We start from the raw sequence: 21,803 nt of genomic DNA on the forward strand, positions 1-21,803 counted from the left end.
GATGAATTGTGGGTTTATGATCAAGTTTATCTATGAACAATATTTGAATCTCCTCTGAATTCTTTTATGTATGATTGGTTATCTTTGCAAGTCTCTTCGAATTATCAGTTTGGTTTGGCCTACTAGATTGATCTTTCTTGCAATGGGAGAAGTGCTTAGCATTGGGTTCAATCTTGCGGTGTCCTTTCCCAGTGACAGCAGGGGCGGCAAGGCACGTATTGTATTGTTGCCATCGAGGATAAAAAGATGGGATTTATATCATATTGCATGAGTTTATCCCTCTACATCATGTCATCTTGCTTAGAGCATTACTCTGTTCTTATGAACTTAAAACTCTAGATGCATGCTGGATAGCGGTCGATGTGTGGAGTAATAGTAGTAGATGCAGAATCGTTTCGGTCTACTTGTCGCGGACGTGATGCCTATATACATGATCATACCTAGATATTCTCATAACTATGCTCAATTCTATCAATTGCTCGACAGTAATTCGTTTACCCACCGTAATACTTATGCTCTTGAGAGAAGCCACTAGTGAAACCTATGCGCCCGGGGTCTATTTTCTATCATATTAATCTCCCAACAACAAGCTATTTCTGGCGCTGTTTATTTTGCTTTCTTTACTTTTACTCTTTATCATAAAAATACCAAAAATATTATCTTATCATCTCTATCAGATCTCACTCTCGTAAGTGACCGTGAGGGATTGACAACCCCTTTATCGCGTTGGTTGCGAGGTTCTTATTTGTTTGTGTAGGTGCGTCGGACTCGAGCGTGGTCTCCTACTGGATTGATACCTTGGTTCTCAAAAACTGAGGGAAACACTTATGCTACTTTACTGCATCACCCTTTCCTCTTCAAGGGAAAACCAACGCAGTGCTTAAGAGGTAGCACACGCGCACCGACGGCATCCTCTGCTTGGGCGACCTGGCGCTCCCTCGTCTCCAACCGCTCGAGTTCGAGGCTGCGCTCCGTGGCCTCCAGCAGCAGTGCTTCTTCGCGCTTCAAGATCTCCTCCTCGTCGGAAGGTGCGCCCTTCATCAATGCTAATGCGGCCTTGCGCGTCTCCACATGCTGCTCCAAGGAGGCGTTCAAGGCCTGGAGCTCCCGCCTGCGCTCCTCGGCAATCGTGCGGCGACAGTCTGCCTCCCTGGCCTCCTCGAAGGCTCGGGCGCTGGCCTCGCGCGAGGTCGCCAGGGATGCCTCGGCCTTCGCATTGGCGTGCTGGTGCTGAAGGCGGCCGAGGTTGATAGCCACCTTCAATTGATGCCACTCCTCCACCAGTCGGAGACCCTCGGCCTCAAGGCACGCGTCAACATCCACGAGTTCTTCGCCGAGCCGGCTCATCGCGCACATTGCCTCCTGAAAGAGCTCGTGGCGGACGACACTCCGCTCGTGCGCAAACTTAAGCGTGCAACCGGGTCTGACCCCCGCAGCGGGGGTTGCCGGCGGGATCTGAAGCGGCTCACCCCCTTTTAGCAGGGGGCTGGGGGCTGGAGCCTCCCGGGTCGCCGATCGGGCTTCGGCAGGGGCCCGGATGGGTTGAGACTCTTTGCTTGAAGAAGAAGCCAGGATCGAAGTCATCCAGCCGCCGTCCATAACCAGAGGAGGAGCCCTTGGCACACTTGCCACACCCCAGGCGAGGCCAGGAAGGAGAGACGGCAAAGGCGCGGGTTCGAGGCGCCAATCCAGCGTGTTTGCCTCTCCGGCCGACCTCGCGCCGAGTGCGGCATGCTGGCTTGGGGCGCTCAAGGGCAGCGGGGGATTCGAGGCAGGAGGAGGTTGCTTCCCAGGAGACTTCGCGGCCTTAGCAGAAGGGACCCTGAGAAGCCACTGTCAGGAGGGGAAGCATCACTCGAGAAATTACAAAGATAAGGTACTCACACGTCTATGGCGATATACTTCCTCTGCTTCAACGGCCGGAAGGCATCACTGCTGCACCTTGGAGACCCTTTCCTCTTGCGGAGCGCATCGAAGTCCAGACGGAGCCGGCCGAAGCATTGGACACGGCAACCAGCGCGGGGCGCGGCTAGTGAGGCGCCCGAGGAGACGACCTCGGGAGTGCTGGGCTGAGGGGAGCCCTCGGGCTCCGCCTCATGATGACCTGCTAAGACCTCGGAGTCTTCGGCCTCAGGAGCAGCGGATTGCATCGCCCCCTCAGCTGTCACCCCAAGGCAAGACTTACGGGCTCCCGGGGATGGCACCTCGAGAGCCTCGAGCGGTGTCGATGCCTCAGCACCCGCTCCTCCGGCCTTCAGTGGTGCTCGCCCCCCTGCATCCACTCTTGGGGTAAGTTTGATGCTGGCGGCAAGGAGAGGGACAACGGAGACAGGGTTCTCGCGGGGCCCTTCAAGGTCGACTGGACGCAGCCCCCATTCATCGAAGGGGGGCATCTGCCCCGTGAACTCCACCCTGTTTGAGCAGCAATACAAAGACAGCCCTCCTGTGGCATATCGGCTGGCAAGGGGTTGCCCGTCAGGACCTCGAGCACCGTTCTTCGTGCCTCGGGCGGAAGCCCCGACTCCTGAAGCCTCATGCGATCCAGGCCACCGAAGAGGGCCCACATCGGCCTGGAATGGCGCTGGAGTGGGGCGATGTGTCACAACCCTAGAATACCTGAGTGAAATAGTTGCATCTGCACTCATGCATCATGTCTAAAATTTCTGAAAGTTGAATTGAGGTTAGTTGAAACCCTCAGAAATCACTTCAGAAATAATCAGCATTAAAATCTTTTCAAAGAAGTCCAAGAAAAATGTTCCTCTTAGTCTCTGAAAATATTGGCAAGAGGTAAAACTCAAAACAATATTTTTGGAATCTCAGAGATATTTATTTTGGGCCTTTGAATTAAATCAATAACATATTTGAGTTGAATTTATTTCTGTTATATAAGAAATACAGTTCAAGTATTTTTGTAAGTTTGCATGTGACCTTGGACTAGCTCCCTGAGCTCACATAAAAATTTTACAGAAAGTTTTAAAATGGTTTGGTTTGAAAATCAAATCAAAACAAAGAAAGAAAAATAGAAAACAGAAACAGAAAAGAGAGAGAGAGTTACCTGGCCTTACCTGGCTGGCCTAGGTCCTGTGCAGCCCAGCTGGCGGCCCAGCCCGCCTGGCCACCTCCTCCTGTCGTCTTCCTCCTTGCCAGGAGGACGGGCGCGTGCCCGATGCGCGCGCACCGCCGTGCGGCCACCTCCTGCCTGCTTGCTCGCTGCTGGAGACGGCCCCGAGCACCACGCACCCCCCGGACCCTCTCGTTCTCTCCCGTGCTCATTCTCTCCTATGCCACCTTTTCTCTCCCGTGACCGAATCCACCATCACCGCCGTTCGCCGTTGCCGCGGCCACAGCCACCGCCTCGCCAGACCGAGCTGCTCCCGAGCTCCGCCACGACGTCGTCGTCCTCCCCACCTACTCACGAGATGCCGGACTCCCCGACGCATCGTCCCCGACGTCTTCTTCTTCCTCGCGCCACCGAGATTGCCGGCGACCTCCCGTCGTCACCAGCCCCTCCCCGAGCACGCCGAGGCCTCCGTTAAACTCGCTGTGAGCTTCTGCGTCTTTCCCCTTCTTCCCCGATCTCATTCATGTCTTGTAGCCGCCGATTCCACCGGAGCCGTGAGCTCGGCTCCGCCGGCCATGTCGCCGCCGTGGCCACCATCACCTAGAGCTACAACCAAGCGCATAGCCGTGCTCAGCGCAATGCCAGAAGCCCGAAACCCCCTCCAGTTGCTCCTGCCATGCACGGCAACACCGGAACCGCTGAGACCCTAACTCCGGCCGCCGCCTTTGAGCTCGCCGCCGTCGATATAGATCGCCCCCGGCGTAACTGACTGCACCACTCGATGCGCGGGATCACCAGCTGTCCGTAGGTGGTCTCCTCCGTCCATTTGGACACCGGAGCGCGAAACCCGCAGCTCTCCGCCATGTCTGGCCCCGCCGGCATCGAGCCGGCGGCAGGTTTTGACCCAGTTGACCCGACTTTGACCACCGTTTGACCACGAGTGGGTCACTGACGTGGGGGCCAGGGCCCCTGTTTAATAAGTGTTAGGTTTAATTAGTGCTAATTAACTTAGTTAATTAGATGAGCCACTGACATGCGGGCCCAGCCCCGCTGACATTTTAGTTATGGCTAGTTTAGCACTAATTAACTCAGTTAATTAGCTGAGTCACTGACTAGTGGGCCCAAATGGTCTGGTTTGACCTGGGCTGGCGCCTTTGACTTGCTGACGTAGTGATGATGTCACTCTGACGTCACAAAGCCTTTTCTAGAATTTAAACAAATCTAAATGATTTATTTATTTTCAGAAAATACCATAAACTTCTAAAAATCATATAAATTCAACCGTAGCTCAGATTGAAATAATTTATATATAAAAAATGATCAGAAAAATCCAATCTATCCATCTGTACTGGTTTCATGCATGATAGAGCAACTTAACCTTGCTGTTTAGATGAAACTAGATGATGCACTTATATGAGGTCATATTTTGGGTTTGCATTTGAATCCTTGATTCAAATGAACTCAAACCACCCTGTTTATAGCTGCAGTAGACAAAACCCACTCATCTTGCCATGTCATTTGCATGCATCATATTGTTGCATATTGCCATGTATTGATTGTGTTACCGGTGTAATCTCCGTGGTAGGTTCTGCTCCCGAGGATATTCACGAGTATCCAGTTGCAGGACAGTACCCCTCGACCACTCTGTCTAGCAAGCAAAACCCCCTTGTTCATTCTGATACAATACCACTCTCTCACTCCTGCTCTCTTTTACTGCATTAGGACAACAACGATTCAACTGTTACATGTTGCGGTAGTTGAACCCCTTTCCTCTGCATGACCTGTCATTGCCACAGTAAATAGATGAAACCCACTAGCATGAGTAGGAGTTGTTTGAGCCCTGATGTGCCTACTCATTCATGCTTGTTTGTCATGCCTGCTATTGCTTAGAGTTGTGTAAGGTCTGATTCATCGGGGATGAATTGGAAAGTTGTGAACATGTCCTACTGTGTGTGAGCTAAGTGTGTGAACACGATTTGGTAAAGGTAGCGGTGAGAGGCCATGTAGGAGTACATGGTGGGTTGTCTCATTGAAGCCGTCCTCAGGAACTGAGTTCTGTGTTTGTGATCCATGAAACAGCTACTACCACACGTTGGGCCCTGAAATATGACCCCGCTCGACTTCTTAACCACCCTAGTCCTCTGTCCAGGAGTTGCAAGTAGTTTCTGGTGTTTGTAGTATGCTGGAGGCCGTGCGCAGCGCTGACCCGAGGGGTGGGCTGTGATGCGGTAGGCACGTGGCACGGTGTACCGGGCGCCCGTTTGGTGTCTCGGGAACCCTGCACACATCGTTCGGGGCCGTATGTGGAAACCTCGGCCAGACTCCCTGCGGATGGAACCTGGATAGGCGATAAACCTGGACTAGAGACTTGAGTGTTTAGGTAGGTCGTGGTCTACACCCACGTCGGCTTTCGCTTGAAGTCTGCCGAGCACATGTCGTGTGCAGACGCTAAGTGGTGGAAACATGTGTGAAGAAGTACACCCCTGCAGGGTTATAAATGATCTATTCGAATAGCCGTGTCCGCGGTAAAGGACTTCTGGGTTGCCTATAACAGTTCATAGATAAGTGAAAGTGGATACTCTAAAACTCGCACGATAAGCGTGAGTGCTATGGATGGCCTTCTCGTAGGGAGACGGGAGCGAATCCATAGTGGTGTATTGATATGGTGAATATGTGGACTCGTGTGCGCCACCTCAAAAGAGTTACTTGCAGTCATAGTTTAGGATAGACACTGAGTCAAAGCTGGCTTGCTACAGTCAAACTCCACCACCCCCTTTGTTGATACTGATGCATATGTAGCTAGTTTTTATGTAAGTCTTGCTGGGTACATTTGTACTCACGTTTGCCTATTTTATGTTTTGCAGAGAGATATCAGTCTTGCTAGTAGTTCCGTGTGGACTTCGATGTTTAGCTTGATACCTCAGCTACGATCTTGTGCCCTTGGCAGGATCTGGTAGATAGTCAGGCTTCTCAGCCTTTTTCATTTGTAGATGTCTGTACTCAGACATGTTAAGCTTCCGCATGTGCTTTGACTTGTATGCTCTGAATGTTAGGTCATGAGACCCATGTTTGTAATATCTCGCTCCTCGGAGCCTAATGAATAAATACTTTGAGTCGTAGAGTTTTGTTGTGATGCCATGTTGTATTTACACATATCGAGCATATTGTGTGTATGATTGAAATGCTTGGTATGTGTGGGATCCGACAACCTAGTTGTTTATCCTTGGTAGCCTCTCTTATGGGGAAATGTAGTCTTGTGCTTCCATGAGCCATAGTAGTCCGCTACAGCCCGGTTCACCGGAGTCCTGCTAGCCCAGCACTACTGCTCCAGAACACTTGACTGGCCGGCATGTGATTCACTTCGTTCCTGTTTCTGTCCCTTCGGGGAAATGTCACGCGGTAACATCTGGAGTCCTGCCTAGCCTGCTACAGCCCGGTTCACCGGAGTCCTATTAGCCCAGTTCTACAGCCCGGATTCGCACGCTGCTGACCGACATGCTCGATGTTGATTTATGTATGCCTGTCCCCGTAAGTTAGTGCCACTTTGGATTCACGACTAGTCATGTCGGCCTGGGTTCTCTGTCATATGGATGCTAGCGACACTATCATATACGTGAGCCAAAAGGCGCAAACGGTCCCGGGCCATGGTAGGGCAACACCCGTGGGAGTACCGTGCGTGAGGTCACAAAGTGATATGAGGTGTTACCGGCTAGATCGATGTGACTTGAAATCGGGGTCCTGGCACGACGTGGCGTCGGAGGAACTCCTTCATCACCATGGGTGCTGTCACACCGAGATCTTTCAGCCTCTTCAACCGGAGCCAGACGAAGGCAAGGCGGGGGTCCGGAAGCTTCTCGTGGCCCCAGCCGGTGTTGGGAACGGCGGGCGCCAAGGGGGGCGAGAGAAAGGGGCTGAGCACACCACGTCCACAAACACCCACCGTGTCTGAAACTCGCTTGTGGATGGTGGAAGCTCAAAATCAATCCCCGAGCCAGCCGTCGCAGCCACGACCTGGAAGCTCAAGCATCCCGAGCACTGCCGAGCGCAGGTCAGGTGCAGCGAGAAGAAATGGCGCAATAGGGCCACGGAAGGGGGAATGCCCACCATGGCCTCGCAGACGAAAGCAAAAACAGCAAGAAGGGAGGCTGATTGGGGATCCAGGTGCAACATATGGATCTGATAGCGGGAGAGCACGGTGTTGAAGAAGGCGGACAAGGGAGGAACCAGGCCAGCCCACAAGGCGTCGATGAAGAATTGGACCTCGGTGGCTTTCCTGTCGACGGAGGTGCGGGATGCGGGCCAGGCCGCCGTCCTCCCCCATTCGTTGAAGTCAGCGGCGAGCGCAGGGCGCACCTTGTCCATGGCTTGCTGGTTGAGCACCAACGACCGGCCTACGGTGGGTTCAACGGCCGGGGGTGGCCCGGCTGAAGACTGAGACTTCTTCTTTCCCTTCTCCGTTCGCCGGGGCGCCATGGCAACAAGGAGGGCCGAGCTCGAGACAGCTTGGAAGGTTATTGTCTCAGAAAGGCGGGAGAGTTGGAGGGGCGCGTCACCAGCAATGGGGGATAACTGTGCAAGTCACGGTGGCCGCCTAGCCAGGCGGATGTCAAGACTGCGTCGGAAAGCGGAGACGCCCACGTCCAATCAATCGCCACGCGTCAGACGGGGCCGCGGGCTGTTGGGGCCCGCGGTGTTCCACATTTTCCCTTTGACTTCGCCTCGAAGCCAAGTCCGAGCGTGCCTTGGGCCTGAGGGCAACTGTCGGCGTCCTGGGAACGGGGGTCCCCAGACTTGCCTGCCTGCAGCCCATGGCGTGGCTCCATCAGCGGCCCTGTATGGCCCATCTTCACCAGCAAACACTCAAGTCCCTCGCGTGGGGCCAAGCCTCGCGAGGCAGACGACGCAAGTCCTCCTCGGGGGCAGCCTCACCAGGCTGGCTCGCGAGGGGCGGAGAGATCAAGGCAAGGGGCACCTCGCGAGGTTCCTGTGACGCAAGCCATGACGACCGGGGCCAGGCAGGCGCCAGCGCGCGCAGTGTCCTCGTTTCCTCTTTGGTGCTAAAGAGGCAAGCGCAGGCGAGGAGTCCCGAGGCATCAGGAAAAGGTTTCCATATCAGTGCAACGAGACCAAGACCAGCAGGACGGCAGGACAGAGGTCATCGCGGAGCCCACGATGGCGTCACCACCAGAGCCTTTGGCAGGCGAAGACCACCTTTAGTCAGGATAACTTGTACTAGTTGTCTCCCTTCAAATTTGGCCGTTGTGGGATCCTTTCCCGCCTAAACATTTGCGAAGAGGACCAGGGCCTCTATAAATAGGGCTAGCCACCACCATAGGGAAGGGGATCGAGGGGTCGAACATACCCGAGGAGATTCAGATCATCCCCAGCCACACAAACTCACCAACCACAAGAGCATCTCTTCTCAGGAGGTTGTTCTTCCCTTGTAACTGTTCATCCTCAGCCCAAGAGGCAATCCACCACACCACACTGGAGTAGGGTATTACACCACATCGGTGGCCCGAACCAGTATAAATCTTGTGTCCCTTTGTTCTGCGGGTTCGACGCGCTGAAGCTTTGAGATCGCGGTGAGAGAGAGAGAGAGAGAGTGCTAGGGGGAGGAGAGATCTTCGTGCGCACCCCAGTGTTCGAACCTCAAGGGTTTTGCCGGAACCCGAAATCCGACAGCCTTGCATGCCAGTTTCATCCTCACTGGTCCCAACCTAATGAGGGAGAGCTCATCGACCACAATCGGACGGCCCAACATCTTGAACGCTTCCTTGATACGCTCCATCTTGCGGTGCTTCTCCGGGATCCCATGTAGGCGCACCCATGCTTCAGGCATAACCAAGGTGGGAATCACCTCGTGCACCACATCTCGGACCCGCGTAGTGATGTCGTTGATCGACGGGAATAGCTTGCCACTTGACCTGGCCATGTGAAGGAGATCTGCGTACGGGAAGACCACCATGAACTCGTTGTCCCCCACCTGGGAGATCTGCCAGTCCCAGTCCCCTACCACCATGTGCTTGAGCTCTTGTTTGAGGACTCGCAGGTTCAGCAAGCCCGGCTCAGCAGAGAGGATGGAGGCGTTGACAGCAGAGAGCGGCCGCGGGCCCTCGGGCTCATCCTCTTCTTCGAAGAGGAATTCTCAGTATGGTCACTCTACCATTGTCACGTCCCCTCCTTGCGACTCCGACGCCATTGCAGGTGGTGTCTGATGATGCTTCTCAATCAGGGCGGCACAACGGGCGTCTTGAAAAGAAGAACGGTTCGTGTAATATATATCCTGACGGCAAAGCGAGCGGAATACTGGTTGATGAAGACCTTTGGAGAGTTTCCCAAGATGAACAAATATGAGTTTGTGGATAACAAGATGAAACCTTAGCTCGATATTTACAACAAGCCATTTTCTTCGCAGAGGATCACGGCAATTCGAGCTTTGGGAGGCGTTGACAGAATGGCGAATTTGGACCTGGCCAAGATGGGATATTCCGAGGACCTGGGTTGTGCTTCACTTGAAAATGTTAGTCCATGATTGTTGCATGGAGAGATGGAAAATCTCTAGGTGGATGAGATCTTTGCTGGTGCTTGATGCTGAGGGTCGTTTTGGTTACCTCATGACTTGTCACCAGTGGTTTTGGGACTTGGCGCTCTTGTATAAGGCTGAGACAAATGTGTGTGTGTGCGCGCGCGCGTATTTTCTTCTAAACTCTACCTCAATCTTTAGTTTTCCTTTTGTGTCTTCTTTTTTATATTATCAATTTCGCCCTGTTTCGTCAATTAACTGGGCAACCCTCCTCTCCTTGTATGGAAATAGCAGATATCATGTCCTTGCCTTGACAAGTTGCTCCATAAAAAGAAGTTCTCGCCCTTTTCTCTTAGGTCTTCTCCCCACCATGTCCTCCCCGATCGAGGCGACACCCTCCTAGCCTTCCCTCCCGGCGCTCCAAATCTCTTTCGCTGCAGCACCCCCTCTCCTCATCTGGGTTCCTCGATCGTGCTTGCCGTCACCTCACATCGGAAAAGTTGCTCATGTCTAGTGACATCAAGTGGGAGCTGCTGAGCTCGGAGAGCACCTGGACCTCGATGTCGACCTTTGGCGTGATACCACAATGTGTCAGGATTCGTTCTTGAGACTCGCCATTGCGACCTAGAGGGAATTGGTAGCCCCCTTGCGACGAGGTGTAGCATGGGCTGCTCGATAACTGGCACCGACGTCTTCTCCCAAGAGGCCCCCCGAGCCTTTTGAAGTGGGTAGCACTGTCATCCCCACAACGACCGAAAGCATCTTTCCTACGGTGTCTCTCATGTTTCTTGATCGGACGGCATTAAATCGGACCGCCGTGCAGCACAGGAGAGCATCTTTGTTGGCCTTGGTCGTGTTCGTGTGGGGGATCTATGCTCGGTTCGTCCTTCACTTGTTTTATTTTGTGATTGTTCTATGATTCCGTTTCTTTTTTTTTTGGTCTTCCTTTCTCAGTGGATCCAACAAATAGTGAGACTATTTCACCTAGAGTCGACACCAAAAAAATATGACCCCATGAAAGAATTTTCAATTTGCTGATCACATTAGGTTGGTTTTTTTTGTGGATGGAAAATGCAAAAAAAACATTTTAATTCTAATAAGTAGCTAACAAGATCAAAAAATCTTAGAATTTGGCATTATCTTTGATCAGTCATTTAGTCGTGCAAAAAAGGTCTCCGTATGTTGGATAATTTTTTTTGCATTGTGCTTCACATGGTATCGGCTTTTAGGTGTCGGCAAAGTACTAGAATGTAATTGTGATATGAAGAGTGGCAATATGTAAATTTATCAATACTAATGTAAGTATATGTTCTAGTCTACTTTTTAAGCTACATGTACAAACAAAATAAGTGATCATTTGAAACCTCATTGTTTGACTTGAATGTCTAAGAAACATCCTAGCAGATCCACCCATTACAAAGCAAAGTACAAGCACACTTTTGTCAAATCTCGTAAGGCTTTTCATCTAGCCATATTATGAACCAATGAAAATTTTAACATATTGTTCTATTTTGGACAAAAATGCCAAAAAAATATTTTTAAACCCCAAAAATTGCAATGAGATATAAGAAATCTAAAATTTTGAAATTGTCTCTAATATGTGTTTTAAGTCATATAGAAAAAGTTTGGAGTATGTTGAATGTATATTCTTGCAAGGTGCTTCGCAAGGTACTAGTTCTTAGTTACTAAAAAGAACTTATGACATGATGAGTTGGCTATATGATGTTAAACTCATCAATGCTATTGATAAAAAAAATAGGGCTCACACCTCTCACTTGAACCCCAAAAATAATTTGTTCTCACTTACCATCCCCTTCAGACTTGTGATATCCACTTATATTTTGAACCGTGTGATTTCCACCAGCCGCGAGTGATCATATCAGTTTTGGACAATGTGGGTTTGATGAAGTGGCATTCACATGCATGTATTATGTCTGAAATACCCCTGGTGATACTACCAATCTCCAGCGTGAACAGCTAGCTAGTCGTTCCATGTCTGATTCCATTTTTCACTCTCTTTCTTCCTGGCATTGGCAGTGATATGATTTGATCTCCTCTCTAGGTAGGCCGGTTGAGACTTTAGAGAGACCCGTGGTGCCTTTGCAGCATGGAGAGATGCTTACATGGTTGAGGCAAAAGCGTGTAGTACACAGCCATGACCACCGCATCCATCCCTTTGGCGTCCTCTTCCTGCAAGCGGTATGCCCGGCCACAGCCATGGCCTCCGTCCTTTCACGCTGTGTTTGTTGGTTCAAGCAGAAATTTCGTGGAGCCTTCCTCGCCGTCCGCGTCTCTCCATGATTGAACAAAGTTTTTTTTTTTTTTGCGTGAGGATTTAACAAGAGGAAGAGAGGAATCACAACCTTAACTTTTTTTTTGCCGAAAGATAACAATCTAAACCTAGAGAGATGTTTTTTTTTTCGGGGCTAGAGACATGTATATATAGTGGTCACCACTTACCAGGGCCTGTTGATCAACCTAAATGAAAAAAGAAGACTTGGGAGGTCTATTTTGTGAAGAGGGATCACAACCTAGAGAGGTCGAGAGCGCATGGAAATTTCAACATGCCTCTACTGCATATATAGGGGTCACTAGGGCATGTTGCTCAAATGCAGCTGCCTAGCTTTGGCTTGTACTAGTACATCCAGAGACAATACTGCAAAATGACCGTAGCAATGCCAGCTGCTTGCTCGCTTCTTCTACTTCTCCTTCTGGTGGCGCCAGTGGCCGCCGGGAATCCCAAGCGGCATCCCATTCACAAGCCCGCCAGCAAATGCGTCATCAAAGGTGTCCGTTGGGCGAACTGGGAGCAGTTGATGGAGGAGCAAGCCCCGGTCCTCGTCATTGATGATCACCATCACCAGCCGGGCAGCCCGGCGCACACGTACGGCGCCTTCATCTTCGACCTCTCCGTCGGGCGGCAGGCCCTCTCTGTCGTCATGGACATCTCCAGCGAGCTCGTCTGGGCGCGGTGTGGACCCCGGCTCAGGCCCACGCGGCCACGCCCACCTTCTTGCCCCACCACTTCGGCTCCTTCGCCCCGGTCGCCCCCTGCCCATCATGGGTGCGCAACAACTCCGGCTCCTTTGGCCAGATCCACTATGCTGACCGGACTTGCCACGCCGGCGACTACAGCTGCGCAGCCCGCGGCCGGTACGTAGAGCACATTTACGGCGCCGGCAACACATCCGGCTACCTCGCCACCGACAAGTTCCGCTTGGGGAACACGAAGGTCAGGAGCTTGGTGTTCGGCTGCAGCCACAAGGTCACAGTGCCGGACAGCGTCGACGTCGCCTCCGGCTTCGTGGGATTCAACAGAGGCCCCGTGTCCCTCGTCTCGCAGCTCCGGATCTCAAGGTTCTCCTACTTCATCACGCTCCCCGACGACCCCGACAACAACAAGGCCTTCGTTAGCTTGAGCTGGGCAGACCACGCCGACGCTAAGGGCAGCCACACGCCGCTACTGGCGGCCAGGCCCAACCAGAACCCTTACTTGTACTACGTCAACCTCACCGGCCTGCAGGTGGACGGGCAGCTCCTCACCGACACCCCGGCGGGGACCTTCGACGTCCGGGCGAACGGCTCCGGCGGGGTGTTCCTCAGCACCACCTCGAGGAGGCCGCGTACACGGTTCTGAGGCGGGAGCTCGTGAGCAGGGTCCGATTGCAGGGCCTGGCTCCGGTGAACTCTACGGCCGGCCACAGCCTATGCTTCCTCACGCAGCACTTCTCCAAGCTGAAGAAGGTTCCCAAGCTTGCGCTGGTGTTCGACGGCGCCGACGCGACGATGGAGCTCAAGGCGCAGAACTACTTCTTCGCCCTTCGTGGCGGGCAGACGTGCCTGAGCATACTGACGTCGACCACCGGCGAGTCCGTCCTAGGCAGCCTGCTGCAGACCGGCAGGACGATGACCTACGACATCCATGGCGACGGCCGCGGCCAGCTGACGTTCTCGGGAGCGCCAGCGCCGGCGCAGGTGTCGCTGGCTACGCTTTTACTAGTCTGGGTGCTCCTCTTCTAGTTCCAGCTAGATCATGCGGGTGGGTAATAACTTTGGCGTCAGGTTGCTCGGACAAGTACTACTAGTTGGATTGTATTTTGAGTTTCCAGTTCAATCACCCTGCTGCTACCACTCTATGTTGAATTGCAATTCTCGATCTGGTAATCATTAGAATTTGAGGTTATGTGCATTCTGCAATTGCTCTCCAAGAAATTGCTTCAATCAAATATATTTTGTAGTCGAGTTTTAAATCGTTGATTTAAAGGTTATATGCACCTGGCATTTTGGAATACAAGGGAAAAAAGGATGTAGCTCTTCCCTTTGTTGTTGTTTGTTCTCCCTCTTTCTCCCTTTCTTTGTACTCTGAGTTGCTTTTGTTCACTTCGATCTGTTCTGAAATGTGTTTTAGTGTGTTTGTTCACCCATTTTAGTCTGTATACGTTTTGTATTAATAAATTATCTAAAACGTCTTATACGTGTGAACGGAGGGAGTAGATTATAAGGTAGACTTTGCTCTTCCTTCATATCCAATTTCTTTAAAAACGGTGCAAGTGTTTCAAACAGAAAAGGTTAATCAATGTTTCGATTGGTACCTGCGATGCTTCATCAGCTCTTGCCCTAGTAAAGTGGAGTAAGCGGATACCGTTGACGAAATTCGGATACATATGATTCTGCTATCGAGATGATGTTCTTCCCTCTGTATGGACATCACCCTCGTTACTTTGGCGTCGTAGAGTCATATTCCCTGTGGCTCCAATTTGCACGAATGGCTTGAAGACCGCAAACTGATGACTGCACTTCTCCACCAACATTGCATCAAGTTCAACAGAAATGAAGGAGTTTGTAAATCGCAAATGTTTTGAGCGCTCGACGTCGCCAGTGATTAGGTCTTCCTTCGAGTTCAACCCTACATTCAAGCTTCACTGGTGTAGCTAGCGAATGCCAAGTTCGTCGGGTATTTCAGCTCCTATCAAATGTTGACACATGTGGAGAATCAAGCGCATCGATTGCAACTATCGGGGCATGCCAAGATACACCTGGTTTTTTATGCATTGCAAATGTGGTCTTCAAGCACCATTCGTCAGAAACTGCCTCAGATCTCGGACTAGCACGAAACACTTCAAGTTCCGGAGCTAGTGCCGGAGCGGCACCGTCGTCGTTGTCGTCCAAGGGGCCCAGCCATGACTGCCCAACCCAATGGCCGAATCAATGCGGGAGAACGCACGGCTACCCCACTGAAAATGATATGTATTGCTTATCGTTTATAGCGGTATCCCTGCATGCATCGCCCAAATGCAGATGCCGGGGGTCTTCCTCCATTTCAAATATATATATATAGCGGTATCCCTCGCGATCAACCACTACCATGCCAAGGTGGGTCGGGCCATTAGAACCGAAACGCTCGCGTTATCAGCGAGAAGCCGAGAACAGTTTTTTGGAAGCTTATGTGTTGATTTTAGGAACCTTCCCTTCATTTTCATCATTGTTTTTGTTCAGATTCTCTTTTGTGTTTTTTTTATTTTACCCTTTTTAATTCATCAACATTTCTTGAATTGGCAAAAAAATTAAGTTAGTAAAAGTTTTTCAATTTTCTAAAAAATTTCAAACACGCAAACATTTTTCAAAGATGCGATATTTTGTAGCGCAAATATTGCTCAATAGTGAATTTGCAAACATTTTTGCAAATCGGTGAACCTTTTCAATTGCCTGCAATTTTTTAAATAAAAAAACTTTTGGTGTTCACAAACATTTTGAAAATTCATGGATATGTTTTTCTTTTTGTGAATATTTTTTCTAATTAGCGAATGTGTTTTAATTCGGTCAACATTTTTTCAAATTCTCGAACATTTTTACATCTGTGGCCATTTTTTGAATTCACCGATATTATTTCCAGTATCTAAACATATTTGGGATTCGCAAAGGTTTCTTCAAATCTTTGAACATGTTGTTAAATCTGTGAACATTTATTTATTTCAACAAAGTTTTTTAATTTTCAAATATTTTTAAAATTCAGATTTTTTGAATTAATGAACATCTCTTGAATCCTTATTTTTTGTTAACTCGTGAACATTTGTTCCAATTCTTGAATACATTTCAAATTCACCCACCATTTTTTACTTCATGAACATTTTTGTGAATTAACAATTTTTTAATATACTTTTTTATTTCAAGAATATTTATTGAATTCACAAATTGTTTTAATATACACTAATATATTTTCATATTAGCCTAAATTGTAATGTAAAACCAACGAAAATAAAAAAAAATATTATTATTATAGTTTTCACAAACACTTATCTATCATAGAGTAACCTAGAGAAGAGTGCATTAAACTTACCATTAAAAGAAGAAATAAAAAACCACAAAAGTATTTGTTGAGAGGGGAGCATTTTTTTCCTTTCGAGACAACGTTATGCCAGCGCTCCCCAACAGTCTTAGGGCCGGTCCATTTCTTCATCCTCTTGTTTAAAGTTTTATTAATGCTCCACTTGTTTATATGGTTTGGTGATTTCTACGACGGCTCATTGGAAATGTTAATGAATTTTCAAAATGTCTGTGACTTCTAAAAACATTCGTGAACAGAAAAAAATGTTATAAATTTCAAGAACAAATTCCCAAATTAAGACAACGTTCTCAATATTTTTAAAAAAAACTCAAATTAAGAAATGTTTGCAACGTTTGAGAATAGAAAAACTGTTCATGATTTCACTAAATGTCCACGAATTGAAAAAGTGTTCATAAATAAGAAAAATGTTCACGATTTCAAAAAAGGTTTGCAAATTTAAAATGTAGTTCACGCATTCAAAAATGTTTGGAAATTGAAAACAAATCCTGAATTAAAATGTTCACGAACTCTTAAAATGTTTGTGAATTCACAAATGTTCAAGATTTAAAAAAAATTGAGAATTTAAAAATGTTACCAATTCAAAAAATCTTCATGTTTAAAAAAAATATTCATGAATAGATAAACATGAATTCAAAATGTGTTCGTGATTTCAAAAAATGTTCACACATTATAAAAGTTGTTCCCAAATTTGAAAACGTTTTCAAAAATAAAAAATCATTCACAAATTCAGATAATTCTTGTGAACTCAAAAATGCTTGTGAAGTCAAAAAATGTCAAGAATTAAAAAATATTATACAAAGTTTGGGAAAATGTTCACAAAATACATATGTTAATGATTACAATAAATAATGTTCATGATTACAATAAATAATGATGAATTCAAAATAAGTTTGCAATATAAAAAAGTTCATAAATTGAAAGAATGTGACGAATTCAAAAATTGTTCACGAACTCAATAATCACTAATTCAAAATATATTTGAGGTTTTAAAAAAATATGTGAGAATTGAAAATTGTTGATAAATTCAAAAAAATGCAATTTTGAAATTTTTTGTGTATTTGGAAGATATGGGGCCCATTGCAAAAAGGTAAAAAAAGGAAAATAAAATAAAAACTAAGAAAACTAGAAAATTAATGACTTAGAAAGAAATGTGTTTGTTGTATGATAGGAGTGGAGCATTAGTCAGCTATATGCATAAAACGTGTTTTCATGGGGTGTTGTGAAAGAGGAGGTTCGCATGAAGGAACCACCAGGATATGAAGATAAGAAAACACGTCACTATGTGTGCAAACTGGATAAGGTTTTTTACAAACTAAAGCAAGCACCTGGAGTACGTACTCTAGGTTAAGCTCAGAGTTAAAATGTCTTGGCTTTGTTGAACTCAAAACTAACAACTCTTTATTTGTCTATAACATGGCAAACACTATGATATTTGTGTTGATATATGTTGATGACATAATTATTAGAAGCTTCTCACAATGTGCTATTAATGCTCTACTTCATGATTTGAGCTCAACGTTTGTCTTGAAGGATTAATGACATAATGTTGAATCAAGAAATATATGTCGTTGAAATTCTAACTCGTACGAGAATGAAGGACCGCAAGCCTTCACCCACAACTTTGTCTTTCTCAAAAAAGCTTTCAACATATGAAGGACAGCCCCTCAAAGAAGAAGAGAGTACAAAATACATGAGTGTTGTAGGTTTGTTGATATCTGCATGTACCTACCACAGCACACTGAGAACTGTCAAAAGAAGTTGGAGATACGATTCATTTCATCGAAGGATCAATAGCAGATGGGTTCATTAAAGCTCTTCCAAGAAGGTCATTTGAAGAATTGAATAGAAATTTAAATTTAGGGTAGCTAAGATTAAGGGAAGATGTTAGACGGTACGTTTTGTACTCATTGTAATTTCAACTACCATTATCTCTATCCCCTCTCTCATAGCTATCATGTTCTCTGTATATCAACCGGATCTATGTGATCGTTTCAATCTTGTAAGCACGCTAATGGGTGTTCCTGCCTCGGTCAATATAACCGAATGCGGCTCCTCCTAGAAGGAGTAGGAACACTTCCTCTGATAGGTTAATCCATGGTCGGATTAATTACGCTAATTTTTAGTACCTTCCTAAGGTCTTGCAGACTTCTGGATGCTTGGGATTTACTATATACAAATCCAAAGTTGAACTCTCAATTGAATCGAATGAGAGAGCTCCAAAATTAGGGAGCATAAAGTATTTACTAGAAGGTTTGGGCGCGCTTCGCAGCGTCATTGATGTTCTTAGGATTCTTTAAAGAGAAAAAAATTGGTTTAACGCGTGGGAAAGATGACAAAGGCTTTTTGGGCGGCGTAATTACGTGTTATCTGCTAATCAACCAGTACTTATGCGGGAAAGGTTTTTGCGTTGATGCCGCATGTAATTATATCGTTTCTATATAATGTCCCATGTTGGTACTCTCTTTTTAGATGATGAGAGGATGCATGGGACCGGTGTGTTTTTACCGGCCGGTTGCTGCCAATTAATTTGAGAAATCGTTGACCCAACCAAAATCGTGAATGAAATCCAAAATTGAAAAACCCCAACTAAATGAGAAAGCTCATTGAGAAATAGTTGACTCGGTCAAAATCATGAACCAAATTCAAAATAGAACACCGATTAAACGAGAGGGCTCTAAAATTAGGAAGCATGGTGGGTTAGATATGTGATCAAAGTATATATGATCGTTCACCCGCAAAGAAAAAGTATATATTATTGTTGAGCACCTTATTTAGATGAGCATTTGGAGGAGATGTGTGTATCGCTATTCAGCGGCGTACGTGAACTTTGATGCATGCGTGCATGGCTCGTCCTAGCGGAACCGTACGTGGGTGTACGGCTGCAGCAAGTGATCACACGCACTCATGATTGCGTGCCGTAACTCTCCGTTCAGCTCACAGCGTTTTTCGCGCATCTTTCCTCTCCCGTGCGCCCGGCCGTGGCGCGACGATGCACGAAAATATGGCGGGCAGTCAAAGATGCCAGTCCTGCAGGTGCAAAGCACGAAAAATATGGAGGAGAGAGCACCTGATCCCTTGATGCTTCTCTTGGTGCTGGAGCAAAGGGCAACGGGAACGATTCCAATCCATGGCGTGAGTGAGCCGCCGAGGTCAGCAATGTAGGAGTACGTACGGTACGGGGAGGGAGGGAGGGAGCCAGCCTCTGCATGAGCCCGCGTCCACCATGCATGCAGTCAAAAGAGGATGTACTCCATTTCTCAGGGCCGTTGGAATGAATTCAGATGATTTACTCCTCATAATATCAGGCTCTGAATTCAAACATCCATGTCCGAACTGTGCACTTTTTTGTATCAAAAAGTTACTACAAAATTTGACTTTTCAAAAGGATATATGAATCGTGCAATTATGACAAGAAGCCTTGTGTAATTTTGTGCTATAGTAGGGCTGAATGTACCTGCACCAGAATAGTAAAGCGGTGCAGCTCTAAGCCTCTAACCTGGAATGATTCGCACGATTTGTTTAAATGAAATGCACATATTATATTTTATTTTGCGGCAAGTGTAACACGATCAATGTTTTAGCACGACCAACTCCAGAAAAATATGAAGAGAAAAAACAACTTTTTGTACCAAAAATGTAGGATTTTGAAAAAAAGAAACGTCGCAGGCTCTATTCCTTATAAAAGTACTCCTACTTATATTTTTCTGGAGTACTGAAATTCCCCAAAACAGTTTTTCCCCTGTCAGTTAGAGAAATGATACTCCTTGACAGTCCATCAACTTTTTTTTTTTTTGAGATTTTGACAGTCCATCAACTTCTTTTAACGGGCGATACAAGTTTGGGCTCGGAATCTTGGATCGGCCGGTAAAGAAGTATGGGAAAAATAAAGTAAATGGAGACGATCAGACCAACACGGGTGTGCACAAAACCCAGTCAAAAGCCCTAAAAATGAAGTCTGGGTCAAAAAGGTTGTGCATGTTGAACAAGTCAAGATGAGCGCCCGGGGGCCCTATCTTGATGTGCATCCACATGAACAAATAGAATTTCTAAAGATAGTAAACTTTGCACTGACTGGTCCCTGGTTTTGCTCTCAACCGTGCTCGCAAGTTGTTATTCCCGGCATGAGGAGAAGAAGAGACTAGCTACCGTATGAAAAATCAGCACCGATCTCTCTCCCAAGTTTCAAGCCAATCTTCCCGTTTCATCGTTGCCGGCACCAACTTTTTCGGAGTTCTCCCCGCGTCGCCCGACCGGTAACATCTTGTTATCTCTCGCAAATCGTCCATAGGCATTTCGAATCACCATGATCATAGCTTCATCCTTGCGAATTCTCTGGTCCATCCAGATAGTTACCAAAGGGGGAAGGCATGCAAGGCCCTCCTGGTCTGCGTCCTCCGGCTCCATTCTACCCCGGTGGATACCCTCCCCCGCCGGGCTGGCCTGGTTACCCTATGCCATTTGTTCCGGTGCAAGGGTACGGAGCTCCACCTGGTGCGTATCCTCAACCCGGAGGATACCCTCCAGCTGGGTATCCACAACAACATGGCCATGCGCCGCAAGCTGGTTATGCCGTCCATGATAAATCGAAGAAGAAGTCTTCAAAGAAAGGTATTTTTCATATCTTTCACATTCTCCATGTCATTGCTTGTCATGGTTACCTTGCTAGAAAGGGCTGGAATGCAAAACCTTATTTTGGGACATATATATAAGACACGTATTGAAATACCATGTATGCAGGAAAAAAAGGTAAGGGTGGTGGCTTCGGCTCATTCCTCGCCGGTGCCGCTAGCGGTGCAGTTACGGTACTTGGAGCTGTATTGGCTGAAGATGAAGAACAGTCTTCTGGCAAGTTCAAATGGAAGTGATAAACCAAGAAAAAAAATGCAATTACCATTTTGTCTTTTGATCGGTGGAGCGAAAAACTACTACTTTTAAGATGTGGGAAGATCATAATGCCAGTTATTTCTCTCTTATGGATTTGTAGTACAATTTGATGTATCGCAGATTTGTTCAACACATGACACAGATTCCGTGCTCAAATCTATACATCTATAGAAGGACAGAAAATCGGCTAAACATGAGTTTTGAACGCCCGCAATTAATTCTATGGAAAATTCTTCAATGATTTTTAGGATGGATAATATGTTTCCTGCCCGTGCACCATCTTGTAGTAATTACCGTCGTGCTCACGCCTCTCCGTCATTGGATTGACATCGTGCGGATGGACGGATGGTGACTGTTTGTGGGGGACTATGTCGACTTCTCGCCTGCGAAGGTGAGGGAAGACGCGAACATGTCTCGTAGTCAAGAAACACGCTTTCCTTATCCAAAATATGTGCTTCAATGGGAGAGCCATAGTCAGTGTACGTCAGTACATCACAAATTGATGAATTGGTTGTAATGGACGTCACTTTGTCACCACACAAAATTGTTTGAGTGGTGCTAGGGGAGAGAGAGGTTAGTAAAACTCTACGTCTTTGTGCATGCATTTCGGAGGTTTTAGCTTTCGAAAGTGTTGTTTTCGCTCCTTTCAGGTTATAACACTAACACTCGTAGACTCATCATCATGGAGAGAAGGTAAGGTGGTGGTGAAGAGGGGGAAGGACGGTGGGAAGGTGTCGGTGGGAGGCGAACCCTCGTCCTCTAGTCGCCTCTCAGGGCGATGTAAGGGCCTCTTGTTTTTTCGCTTGATCTATTCGGCCAGGAAAACTTATCTCCCCAGGCTAAGGCCGCCAACAACATCAAGGACATCCCGTGTCGGACATCGTGGAACCCGAACCTATCTATGCGTGTGGGTATCTCCGAGTAGAACCCGCCGTTGGGGCGCTGGGGGACGCCGCGGTAGCCCGACGCTCCTCGGCGGCGCGGCG

The 21,803-nt window shown here is 47.5% G+C and overlaps 1 long non-coding RNA gene and 1 pseudogene across 1 annotated transcript; both read left to right on the forward strand.

Moving 5' to 3' along the window:
- Nucleotides 1-12,089: 12,089 nt before the first annotated feature.
- LOC123167449 (aspartic proteinase nepenthesin-1-like) lies at nt 12,090-14,087 on the forward strand (annotated as a pseudogene).
- Nucleotides 14,088-20,029: 5,942 nt separating this feature from the next.
- LOC123168364 (uncharacterized) lies at nt 20,030-21,064 on the forward strand. The gene is made up of 3 exons (XR_006484298.1): nt 20,030-20,186; nt 20,279-20,541; nt 20,671-21,064. It is a non-coding gene; the product is annotated as an uncharacterized lncRNA (long non-coding RNA).
- The last annotated feature ends 739 nt before the right edge of the window (nt 21,065-21,803 follow it).

This window comes from Triticum aestivum, chromosome 7D (assembly GCF_018294505.1).
Source record: "Triticum aestivum cultivar Chinese Spring chromosome 7D, IWGSC CS RefSeq v2.1, whole genome shotgun sequence".
Taxonomy (NCBI): Eukaryota; Viridiplantae; Streptophyta; class Magnoliopsida; order Poales; family Poaceae; genus Triticum; species Triticum aestivum.